Source organism: Sciurus carolinensis, chromosome X (genome assembly GCF_902686445.1).
Source record: "Sciurus carolinensis chromosome X, mSciCar1.2, whole genome shotgun sequence".
Classification (NCBI taxonomy): domain Eukaryota; kingdom Metazoa; phylum Chordata; class Mammalia; order Rodentia; family Sciuridae; genus Sciurus; species Sciurus carolinensis.
The window spans coordinates 61,010,558-61,024,950 of record NC_062232.1 but is presented as its reverse complement, the minus strand read 5'-3'; positions in this window follow the sequence as shown (position 1 = coordinate 61,024,950).

The window sequence follows — 14,393 nt, the reverse complement described above, 5'->3', positions numbered from 1 at the left end:
TATAAGACCTGATTAGACCAAAATTAGACCAAAAATGCTACAACTTCTAGAAGACAACATAGCATCAGTGATTCTACATATTGATGCAGGCATATACTTTTTAAATAAGACTCAAAAAACTCAATACATAAAACTAAGAATCAATAAATGGAATGGTATTAAATTAAAAGTTTTCTGCAGAACATAGGAAAAAATTAAAAGCATGAAGAGAGAGCTTACAGAATGGGAGAAAATCTTCGCCAATTACATTTCTGTCAGGGGATTAATATCCATAATACATAAAAAAATTTAAAAATTTAACACTAAAAATGATAATAAATAGTTAAAGAACTACATAGTCACTTCTCACAGGAGAAGTAGCCAACAAATAAATGAAAATATGTTCAGCATCCTTATTAATCAGGGAAATGCAAATTAAAACTACACTGAGATTTAATCTTACTCTAGTTAAAATGACAATCACCAAGAAAACAATAATTGCTGGTGAGCATGTGGGGAAACTGATACACTCACAAATTGTTGTTGGAACTGCAAATTTTACAACCAATTTGGAAAGCAGTATGGAACCACCATACAACCCAGCTCTCCCACTTCTTGGTATTTACCCAAAATATTTTAAATCATCATACCACCCAAAATATTTTAATTCATCATACTATATTATAAAGGCATAACGGTGTTTGTAACAGTGAATATCACAAGATCCATGTTATAGAACCAGTCTATGTGCTAATAAATAGATACATGGATAAAGAAAATGTGATATATGCACATGTACATACATACAATGGATTTTACTTAGTCACAAATAAAAATTAAATTATATCATTTGATGGTAAACATTTGGAAGTGGAGAAAATCATGTTAAGTGAAATAATCCACACTCAAAATCCAAAGACTAAATGTTTTTTTTTTCTCATTTGTAGAAGCTAGAGAGGAATGAGGGGGAAAGGATATGTCATTAAAATAAAAAGGAGAATAGTGAAGTACAGAAAAGGTCTGAGAGGAAATGAAGAAGCATATATACCAGGAGCAACTGTGGAGTGAAATTTACCTACTTATTGTATATTCATGTACAAATAAATCAGTGAATTTCCTTTCTGTGTATATCTGTTATGCACCAGTATAAAACAGCAAATAAATAGAGGGAAGACCAGTTGAGTAGAGAAAGTAAAAAAAGGTGAGGGAAAAATTGAGGGAAAAGGAAAGTTCTCAGAATTGAGAACAAGCAAAATGTTATACAAGCATTTATGATAATACAAAAATGAAGGACACTATTATATATAACTTAAATACACTAAAAATGATATTTATCAGTTTTTAAAGTTTCCCATTTAGTAGATTTGTATGTGATTGTATATGGGAATAAATAGATGTAGTGATAATTTAATGATGGCAAAGTCATACAGGTAAATTGTGTCACCATTTGAACATTTATTCAATGAGAATATCTTTACATTGATATTTCAATTATGATTCTCAATTTTGTAACAAAGGAAAATACTTCAATTTCCCACAATAACATGGTATGCATTAAGTTGAAGATTAACAGTAGTTATTTATTTTTTGTCAACATGACAAAGTTGGTTATTCAGAAATCTGCTCATCGAGATAAAGGTGGAAGTGGTGTTTGAATAAATAATAATCAGGAAAAAAATTTAGTGCATTTAAGAGAACAGATACCAAATAATAAAGTAAATAATGTGGAGCTTCAGGGATAAACACCCAGATATTAACGTAGTGTTGAATGTATTTGTGACCTGAATGTAACAGGCAATAAATCAGGGTAAGACTAATAAAAAGATGCTTTGAAACAGGAATATGATGGGAATTATTACCTCATTATTCAGGTCATGAATCCTGAATGAGAAATTCTACATGCTACCTGCTCATAAAACTGGTCTAACAAGGCCCTGAGCAATGTAGCAAAGACCCTGTCTCTAAATAAATAAATAAAAATAAATAAATAAAGGCTGGGAATATGGCTCAGTGATTAAGTGCCCCTTGACTTAATGCAGTGCAAAAACGAACAACCAAAAAATAACAACATAAAACTAGGATTAATCTGAGCATCTGAGCCTTTCATTGGGAAAACTGGGCATGATAATCAGAAGAGAGAGATTCCAGAACATTTCTGACTTGACAACTGAAACAAAAATTAAAGTCATCATTGTAGTTATTAGGATCACTCATAAAAGATTACTGTCTTTAGAGAAGCAAAAATTTCCTCTAATAGAGTTAATGACTGGACAACGGACTAAATCTCCAAGAAAATCAAAGAATCTTAGTCATCATATTGAGGTCTAAACAAATAGAATTTGAATCCTTAAAACAGTATAGATTCCTACTACTTCTGTAAAAAAATTACCACAACTGTGGTTTAAAAGTAGGAATTACTATTGCTGGAGTAACTTGACAATAGACTTGCATCAGTAAATATTACATAAAATAGCCCAGTTATTGAGTGGGTTATTTGTTTTTTGTTTTTTGTTTTTTTGGTGTTAAGTTTTTTGAGTTCTTTATATACCCTGAAGACTAGTGCTCTATCTGAGGTGCATGTGATAAAAATTTTCTCCCATTCTGTAGGCTCTCTCTTTATATTATTGTTACTGAACAGATACTTCTCAGAAAAAATACAATTGATCAACAAATATATGAAAAAATGTTCAACATCTATAGCAATTAGAGAAAAGCAAATCAAAACTACTCTGAAATTTCATCTCACTCCAGTCATAATGGGAATTATCAAGAATACAAGCAACATTAAATGAGTTTGTGGGGAAAAAGGAATAGTCATACATTCCTGATGAGACTGAAAATTGGTGCAACCAGTCTGGAAAGTGGTACAAAGATTCCTCAGGAAACTTGGAATGGAACCACCATTTGACCCAGCTATACCACTTCTTGGTTTATACCCAAAGGAGTTAAAATCAGCATATTACAGTGATGCAGCCACATCCATGTTTATAGCAGCTCAATTCACAATAGGTAAACTATAGAACCAAACTAGATGCCTTTCAACAGAAGAATGGATAAAGAAAATGTGGTATATATACACAATGGAATATTACTCAGCCTTAAAGAAAATGAAATTACGGCATTTGCAGGTAAATGGATGGAACTGGAGAATATCATGCTCAGTGAAATAAGCCTATCTCCAAAACGCAAAAGCTGAATGTTTTCTCTGATAAATGATACATAATGGGGGGGAGGCTAGGGAAGAGTAGAGGAATTTCAGGTTGGGCAAAAGGGAGTGAGAGGAGGGAAGGAGTTGGGGTGTGGGAAGGATAGTGGAATGAGATGGACATTATTATACTACATAAACATACACTCTGCATTGTGAATAGCCAGAGGAATGAGAAGTTGTGCTCCATTTGTGTATAATTTGCCTAAAATGCATTCTGCTCTCATATATAACTAATTAGAACAAATAATTTTAAATAATGATGTAAAATAACACTATTTGTTTACTAGTTTATTGTTATTATCTCATCATGTAACATGAACCCTGTTAGAGTAATTCTGTTGTATATTTGTTCTGTGCTGAGACCCCAGCGTCCAAAACAGTGCCTGATATATATTATATATATAATATGTCTAAATAATAAAAAATTCCAATTTGTATCTAAATGATTACCTGAAAAAATTACTTCCATAACAGGGTCATATGGAGCTCCATGGTCCCTCACTTCACAAAGCAACCATAAATGGTAAAATTATTTTTAAGAAATAGAGCTTAAATTCTCTGTAAATTAATTTTACATAGTAAATGGAGAAATATGAATTCAAAAAAATCCATGAAATCTTTTCTAAGAAAAATGAGATACATTCAATCCACAACATTCTCCCTATCCACACAAAACTGAGTATAACAAAAGCTCTACTATGTTTTTTTTTTTTTTTTTGGTGCTGGGAATCGAACCCAGGGCCTTAGTGAAGCTCTACTATGGAAAGTGATTTCCAAGAAAATAAAATTATCAATCTACTGAACTAAACTTGTATGTTATGGTTCTCCTTGAGAGAAGCAAACAGTCAAGATTTTTTCTCCCAGTGGGATCCAGAAGCTCTATTCCAAGCAATCAAAGTTCCTTTCTTCCACCTTATCTACACTTATAGAGAAGATACTCTACACAATGTGAAGACACCAATTATTGTTTTCCCATATTGCTCAAAGGAAAGGGCTCCCGGACAATAGAGATAATCCGGAAAAAAAAAAAAAAAGGATATCTCTCCTATTCATATGTCTGCTTATATTGGAGTAGTAAGTGCTCTAAGTAAAGCAAGCCATTGTATACATCTCCAGGTTCAGAGTACTAATTAAAGCCTTCTTTAGAAGGAATGTCAGGTAATAAAATTATAGATAGACAATGCTCTTCTTAAGGTGAATATCATTATTTGTAACAGATGTGGAATACTTTAAGCCTAAGTGTGCTTTTGAAAACAATGAAAATTTTGGTGGTGAGCAATTAAAATGGTCTGGTAACTTCATAAAAATGAAAAGTGGAATATTAGAGCATTTATAAATTCCACAGAGAGAAAGAGACCAAGGACAACTACCAAGAGCCATGCTTGAGTCACAGTAATCCTCAAAATCTCTACAAAGGAATCCTACTTTAGTTGAAACACAATGTGAGGAAATTGTGCCCAGGGGAAGCTTCAAGTAAAATTGAACAATTGGCTAGCACATATGGAAGGCTCCAATACAAGTGTAATAACAACACAAATCATCAACAACTAAACATAGGCATGGACATGTTTAGTTGTTGAAAAAATATATTTGAAGATTTGTTTAATGTTTAAAGAGATATTTAAAGATAACCCAGAAAAAATCACAGTCATCCCTGGAGGAAAGTGTGTTTGGACTACTATGCACATTCAAGGTTATGACTTTCTGGAAAGAAACACCAGAGGCAACACATTGTGGGGAAAGTACACTTCACTGAACCTCTGCCAAGTCACATGGAAAACTCAAGAAGGTGTATAATATCTAGATTTGCTACAATATGTTTTCTAAATTATCTAGTTTTAAAAAAGTATTATACATGGAAAGAAACAGGGAAGTATGAACCACACAAAGGAAAAAATAGATAATACAAACAACATTTGAGTGACATTTAACTTTGCAAACAAAGATTTTAAAATAATTATAAATATATTTTAAAAATAAAGAAACATACTTTTAAATAATTAAAGAAAAACATGATGCTGAAACCTCAGTTGTTAGAGTACAGTGATAATAAAATATAAGAAGGAGGTTATAAAAAAGAAACAAGTAAAAATACTGGAGATGAAATAAATAATGACCAAAATTAAAATTTTTTAAGAGGAGTTTAAGAGTAGACTTCAAATAAAAGAGGAAAGAATAAGCACAATTGATATTAGATATGGTCCATCTAATATGAAGAACATAGAGAAAAACAATGAGGAAAAAAAATAACAGAGATTTAGAGAAATGTGGGACATCATTAAGCAAAAGAATATACATGAAATCTGGGTTTGAAGAAGAGAGTAGAGGGAGGAAGGGACAAAATAATATTTGAAGAATTAATGACTGAAAGACTGAAATTTGATTCAGAAATATTATTGAGCACATTAAAAACTTGAGGAACTCTAAGTATGAAAATCAGATTCACACATCTAGACGAAAAGACAACATAAAATCTTATAAGAATTAAGAGGGATTGAAGATGGCAGAATGAAGTTAGGCAGTGATTCCCCATCTCACCACAACACAGAAGTGATGCAGTGAAGGAGTAATTGATCTGAGGGTTAGGTGACAAAATAATGCTTTATGACCCAATATTACAAAGACTGAGACCTGGAGAGACCTGAGGATTAGTTACTAGATTAGGAATAAATGCAGAGTTCCCTAACCCTAAACTTGAACCAGAGTGAGGGAATGGGGAGGGACAACAGATAAAAAAGAGGGAGTGGAAAAGCAGGTAAACTCACCCCATTAACAAAATTTGGAAAGAAATTCAGGAAAAAAAAATGTGTGATGGGACCTGTGGTGTCTTTGAAGTAGATCAAGCAGTTTAAAACCAAATCATGAATAGGAACCCGTGCTGGCCTTCACAGCCATTTTGTGGAGCCCCAACTGACCAATCATCCCCTTAAATCAACAAAGCATCTCCCCATCTCCAGACAGCAACAAATTAAAACAGAGGGTGTATCTGTGCAATGGAATTTTTTAAGAATTCATGTACAAATAACTTGTAGAGGGATCACAAAATCACTGAAACCCCTCTCCCTCAGAGAGTGGGGTGGAGCAGCCCTGTCTGGGATGTATTCACCCAACTCAGCACTCCTGACAACCTCCACAGGATTCCAGGCATAGATGGAGCAGAAACTTGCAATTTGTGGCAGTGAAAGTGAGAGCTCAGATCCAAACAGTAAGGCAGTTTTGACCCCAAACAGAGGAAAGGGGAAAGATGAACAAACAGGTTCACTGCAACCACCTGCTGAGACTGGGGTCAGGCACAGTTGGAAGTTGCCTGAGTCTTAAGAAGCCTAGAGGAATATCTCCCTGATCATGGCTGCAGTCTGCATGGAACCTCTCCCAGACGGAAGCTACCTAAACATCAAGTGGCATAGAGGGACAATTCCTAGATCATGGCAGTAATTGGCGGCTGGCAGAAGACTGCAAATCGAAGTTTCCTGAGTACCCAGGAAACTTAAAAGGAAGTTACTATAGCCAGTGGTAGGTCAGTCAAGGCAGAAAGTCGCCTGAGTCCAAGGCAGCAGAAAGCAACAATTCACAGCCTGATCCAGCTCCCAGGCTGAACTTTGACCACAAGTGCTGAGTGTTAGATCTCTGGACCCTGCCTCAGGCAGCAGAGGGAATCAGCACCTTCCTTTCACAACATGGGGCAATGGAAGGTAGAACTCAGGTAAACCTGCTGAGTCAGTTTACTCAGTAGTAAGTACAGACCACAGTGAGTTACATCAGTCATGCAGAACATTTCTGTACCACATATCACCTGTGCAGAATTCACACCCACAGGACTTGTGCCACTAGACAGCTACCAGTCTCTACACCATGAGGAAAAGGATCCTGTAGAGAGGAGCAGCTACATGGATAGCCCACAGTTATCACAGTCACAGCCCTGCATTCTAAACTCCTGCACACATTAGAAACAACAGATACAACAGTGGACCCTCTGAACAGTCTGCTGCAGGCCCCTGATCAGAAAAATAAGCATTGGCTGGTTGGAGGTCAATAGCAATTTGAGGAGTGGCTACTGCTTCCAACATCCTTGGCAGGATTCAAAGAATGACAGACATTTTCTAAATATCTTCTAAATATCTTCAAATCCTAATGAAAGCCAAATCAAGAATCAAAAGAACTTTTTTCACCTTGGCATTGTTACAATAAATAAATCTAACATCAAGTTTGAAAATATGTATTATCCTTTATATTTTGATATTTGTTATCCTAATAGCCAACATTGTAACATCAATCCATTTAAATGTATTTCTTCTAATAGATTAAAGCATTAGTTGGAATAATTATTTCCAATTTATTTTCCTAACCTTAGTTTATACCTGCTCCTCTTACCACCATTCTCCTCTTACATTAACTGGAACTACCCCCAAATACCTCCCATTTGTCTTTTTCTCCTTTTTTCCTTGGAGTGCATTTTTTCTAACTTATCTTTCTTTTTCTCTCTTCTTTTGCCCAAACTTTCATCTGCCCCATTTCAACCCGCATATAATGTTATAGAAATTTTAATATATTTAATAACAAATTTTTCAATATGTTCCAGAAATTTATGAAAAATTGGTACCTGAATTAGAGGAACTATGGAAGACAATATCAGCAAGTTCTTTGCTATTTATAAGGTTGACTAATATATGACTTGGTTCGGAAGTGATTGTAGTCAATAAGGTTCAGTGGTTTCTCTCAAAAAGGTGCTGGTTTGGAGATCAACAGAGACCACACATTGAGTTAAACTCTCAAAACATGAATACTCATGCAACTCAGGGCTCCCAGGATAAAGAAGCTCATAAAGTAGTCCCTTGATTGAAAGGAGATGCAATAACCATCCCAATACATGGATTAGCATACAAACAATATGAAAAAGCTGGGAAAAAACCCACCAAAATCAGCACATAGTTTATCAACAACTGAATCATTCCACACCACAGTGGAAAAAAATGTCATAGAAAGAATTTAGAAACTTCATAGTTTATATGTTAAATATGACAGAAGTCATAAGGAGTAAAATTAGAAAGAAAATACAGGAAGTGAAAGATCATTCCAATACAAGATAAATATTCTGAAAATGAACCCAACAGAAATTCTGGAAATAAAATATTTGACAAACCAAATTAAAAATTCAGTAGAAAGCATCACCAATATATTAGTCTGCTTTAAATAAATTTTTCAAGACTTGAAGATGAAGTATGTAATCTTGAAAATAAAGATAATCATGAATAGAAGATGTTTAAAGACCATGACCAGAATACGCAAGAAATCTGGGTAACATCGAGAGACCAAATTTAGGAATTATTAGGGTAGATGAAGGCACTGAAATACAAACTTTTTCTCAATCTTTTCTTTCAAATAATATTAGAATAATATTAAAAAATATTCTAGATCTTAGGGATGAAAGGGAAATTTAAATACAAAATGCATATAGCATTCCAAATAAAGAGAAACATAATAGATATATTGCAAGACACATTATACTGAAAGCACTTAACATACAGAATGAACAGAATTTTAAAAGTTGCAAGAGAAAAATGTTTGGTCGCATTTGGAGGTAAACTAATTTGTATTTCAACTGATTTTTCAACCTAGATCCTAAAAGCCAAAAAGGCTTGGAATAATACATACCATGCTCTGAAAGAAAATGGGTGCTAAACAAGATTACTATAACCAGGAAAATTATCCTTCAGAATTGAGAATGAAATAAACACCTATGATAAACAGCTACAAAGAATTTATAACCAGAAAGCCTTCAGTGAAAGATACTCAGTGAAATGTTTCATGAAGAAGAAAATATAAAAATAAAAAGGAAAGTCAAGATAGGGAAGCAGTACACTAGAAGAACAGTAAATGAAACCAGAACCAAGTCTGAATTACACATCAGCAATGAATCAAAATGGCAGGAGATAAAAACTTATCTCTATAATAACATGTAATCATCTAAACTTTTCAATGAAAGGACACAGAATGGCAGATTGGATTAAAAATCAAGCTGGGTGTGTGACATACCTGTAATCCCAGAGATGTAGCAGGTCAAGACAAGAGGATCACGACTTCAAGGAGAGCCTCACCAACTTAGGGAGACCCTCAGCAATTTAGTGAGACTCTGCCTCAAAATAAAAATGAAAAATTATTATCCAGGCATGGTGACACAAAAATCTAATCTCCACACCTTGGGAGCCTGAGACAGGAGGACTGGGACTTCAAAGTCAGTCTCAGCAACTTAATGGACCTAAGCAACTCAGTGAGACACTGTCTCTAAATAAAATACAAAAAAAGGCTGAGGATGTGGCTCACTGGTTAAGTACCCAGTGTTCAATCCCCAGTCCCTAAAACAAAAACAAAAGCAAAAACCAACAGCATATTGCTTACAAGAGACACATCTTACAGGTAAAAACATCCACAGACTGAAGGTGAAAGGATGGGAAAAAATATACAATGAAAATGGTACCTGTAAACAAACAGGGTTAGCTCTTCTCATATCAGACAAAATTAACTTCCATCCAAAATTAATTAGAAGAGACAAAGAAAGTCACTTCATACTAGCTACCTGCATCATCCAATAAGACATAATTATTATAAATGTTTATGCCCCAAACAATATTACATCTATGTACATGAAAAAACTCTTTTCAATATGAATAATGAAATAAACCACAATACCAAAATAGTGGATGGCTTCAACATACCTCCTAATATCAGATAGATCACTCAAATATAAACTAAGTAAATATCTTCTGAAATTAAAATATTATTAATCAAACAAAATTTACAGATATAAATGGAATATTTTGTACATCAATTAATTTACTTTCTTAGCAGAAAATGGAGCATTTTATAAAATAGATCATATTTTAGATCTCAAAAATTTAACAAGTAAAAAATACACACATAATTTTTGTATCCTATCAGATCATAATGGAATGGAATGAGAAATTAATGAGCATAAAAAACAGAAAACATTCTAACATCTGGAAATTAAATACTACACTTTTGAATGACAAAAGAATAGGAGAGGAAATCAGGGGAGAAATTTAAAAATTCTTGCAAAAATGGGAATATTGATATAACTTATCAACTTCTGGGACAGTATGAAAGCAGATCTAAGGGAAATGTGTATAACACTAGTTTCCTACATTAAAAACCTAAAAAGAAACCAAATAAATAATCAAATATTATAGTTCAAAGTCCTAGAAAAGTATGGAGCAACACCAGAATCAGTAAACTAAAGGAAATCATTAATATTAAAGTTGGAATCAATGAAATGTAGAATATTAAGAAAAACCTAAAGATTAATGGAACAAAGAGTTGATTTGTTTAAAGGATAAACAAGATTGATAAACCCTTAGCCAAACTAATCAAAAGAGAGTGAAGACTCAAATTAACAAAATTGAAGGAGAAAAAGGAAATATCAGTACAAACACTACTGAAATCCAGAGTATCAAAAAATCTTATGAGAACAGATACATAAATTTAGTAATACAACAGGTTACAAAAGAAACATAGAAAATTGATTACATTTCTGTTAAATACAATAGGGAGCAACCAGAATAGCAAATTAGGAAAACAATTCCATTGACTAAGTATTGAAAGAATAAAAGGGGACACTGCCACTGCTGCCATTGCCATCTCAAGACATGGTAGCCTCCATCTTGGGACACCATCCAGGTCCTGGAATATCAAGATACCTGCAGGTTTGCTGTTACCACTGCTTTTTCAGGATGTGGCTGCCTCTGTTGGGGCCTGGAGGTAAATTATCAAGGCTCCTGTGAGTTTGGTTGCACCTTCTGGGTCTTCCTGATGGTTGTGCTTGTGGTCAGCATCTTGCTGCAGGGGCTGGAGTGTGCCTGGTCCTCCCCAACTCCATGAGTCCTGAAGTATTGACAGGACTGGCTGGAGCAGGTTGGAAGTTTGGAGGAAATGTGAGGACATCTTGCTCTCAATTTGTCCAGCCAGTCAGTCTGGCACCCATGGATTCCCAGGGCCAACTTGGGCTGGCACTCACTGGGCCTGATGCTAGCCTGGACCCCAGCACTAGCCCATTTCCCTACTACCTCCACAATCCAGCACCCACCAATCCTCTGGTCCTTCCAGATCTGGCATCAGTCTGACACCCAACAGGACTCTCTGACTCCCCAGTCACCAGTCTCCCAAACGCTCATTAGTCAACAACCTGGCATAATGCTCAAAGTTGTGTGGCCAGCCCACAGCACTCACTGCCTGGTCTTGATCCAACCAACACAGAACAGCTTTCTGTGACAGGCACAGAGTCCAGTGCTCAGCCTTCAGAACAATCTGGGAATGAAGAGTCTGACATCTTAATAGAAGCTATTTTGTTTAAGGCTGTATATGGTTTGCATTGGGTCCTGATAATATTGATCTCCCTCTTAAAGGTGAGGTAGTGGAAACCTTCAGAGACACTTCAACTCTACAGGGTAGAAACTGTACTAACTCAGATCCACATGGCTAGATAGGAAGACACATGAACAACATAAAAAAGGGAAAAAAGTGCCCCAAACAAACCAAGATTCTTCAATAATAGAGTCCATTGACAGCACGGTAGAAGAAATGTCAGAGATGGAGTTCAGAATGTACATGTTAAATTGATCTGTGACATGCGGCATGATTTAAGGAGTAAAGCCAGAGATAAATATCAGGAGGTGAAAGATCACTTCAATAAAGAGAAAGAGATTATGAAAGTGAAACTAACAGAAATCCTCAAAATGAAGGAATCAATAAACCAAATTTAAAATTCAATGGAAAGTATCACCAACAAACTAGACCACTTGCCTAGCACATGTGAAGCACTATACTCAGCACAACATGACTTAAAAATCTAATAATTAAAAAAATGAAAATGAATGCCAACCAAGAATTTTTATCCACCAAAATTGTTTTAGACTTGAAGATGAAATAAAAACCTTCCATGATAAACAAAAGTTAAAAGAATTCACAACTAGAAAGTCTGCAACAGAGAACATTCCCAGCAAAATACTCCATAAGGAGGAAATGAAAAAAAAAAAATAGTGAAAACAAGTAAATGGAGAAACTTTACTAAAGGAAAAGATCATCAAAGGAGAAACTATGTCAAATTTAAGACCAGAAATAAATCAAAACAACCTGGAATACAAGTAGTATCTCAATAAAGCATTGAAAGTAAATGGCCTAAACTCATCCATCATCCATCAGAAGACATAGACTGGGAAATTGCATTAAAAAACAAGACCCAACAACATGCTGTCTCTAAGAGACTTGCCTCATAGGCAAAGACATCCACAGACAGAAGGTAAAAGAATGGGAAAAAAACATTATCACTCACATGGACCACACAAACAAGCAATTATTTTCCTCCTCAAATCAGATAAAGTGGACTTCAAGCCCAAGTTAGTCAGAGGGAAAAAAAATGACATAGATTACTGCTTAAGGGAATTATATATCAACAAGACATAACAAATGTAAATATTTATGCCCCAAACAGTGGAGCACCTATGTACATCAAACAAACCCTTCTCAATTTCAAGAATCAAATAGACCACACACAATAATACTGGTTAATTTAACACACATTTCTCATTACTGGATACATGTTCCAAACAAAAATTTACAAATAAACTATCAAACTAAATAATACAATCAATAATTTGTACTTAACAGACATATATAGAATATTTCATCCATTGAAGGGTGAATATACTTTCTTCTGAGCAGTACATGGAACCATCTCTAAAATAGATCATATCTTATGCCACAAGGCAACTCTTAGCTAATACAAAATCATAGAGATATTATCCTGCATTCTGTCTGATAGTTCTGGAATGAAATTAGAAATCAACACCAGGAGACTAAATAATATGCTTAAAGATAAATGAGAACACTGATAAAACATATCAAATTCTCTGGGACACTTGTGAAGGCAGTGCTAAGAAGAAAGTTCATTGCATTGAGCTCGTTCATTTAAAGAATAGAAAGTTATTGAACAAATGACTTAATATTTCATCTCAAAGCCCTAGAAAAAGAACAAATCAATATCAAAAGCAGTAGAATACAAGAAATAATTAAAATCAGAGTTTAAATCAATGAAACTGAAACAAAAGAAATCAAACAATTGAAAAACAAAAAGTTGATTCTTTAAAGAAATTAATAAAATTGGTAAACCCTTAGCCATGTTAAAAAGAGAAAACTCAAATTTCTAAAACTTGTAATGAAAACAGAAATATCATAATGGATACTACTGAAATACAGAAGATAATTAGACACTATTTTAAAAATTTATACTCCAATAAAATAGAAAATATCAAAGACATCAGCAAATTTTTACAGACACATGACCAATCAAAACTGAATCAGGAAGACATACACAATTTAAACACATCAATTTCAAGTAATTAAATAGAAAGATGCCATCAAAAGCCTACCAAACAAGAAAAACCCAGGACCAGAGCAATTCTTGGCAAGTTCCACAAGACCTTCAAATAAGAATTAACACCAATACTCCTCAAAGTAATCCATGGAAGAGAAAATGAGGGAACTGTTCCAAACTCATTCTATGAGGCTAATATCATCCTGATAAGAAAACCAGACAAAGACCCATCAAGGAAAGAAAACTTCAGATCAATATCCCTGATGAACATAGATGCAAAAGTTCTCAACATACTTCTGGCAAATCACATATGAAAACATGTTAAAAATATACTGCATCACAATCAAGTGCAGTTCATTCCAGGGTTGCAAGGTTGATTCAACATATGGAAATCAATAAATGTAATTAATCACATCAATAGACTTAAAGACAAGAATCATATGATCATCTCAATAGATACAGAAAAAGCATTTGACAAAATATAGCACTCCTTCATATTCAAAACACTAGAAAAACTAGGGATAGTAGGAACATAACTCAACATTATAAAAGCTATCTATGCTAAGCCCATGGCCAACATCATTCTAAAAGGAGAAAAATTGGAATAATTCCCTGTAAACCCTGGAAGGAGACAAGGATGTTCTCTATTACCACTTCTATTCAACATAGACCTGGAAAATCTATCCAGAGCAATTAGATGAAAGAAATTAAAGGGGTATGAGTAGAAAAAGAAGAAATAAATCTATCAATATTTGCTGACATGATTCGATATTTAGAAGATCAAAAAATTCCACCAAAATCTTCTAGAACTAATAAATGCTT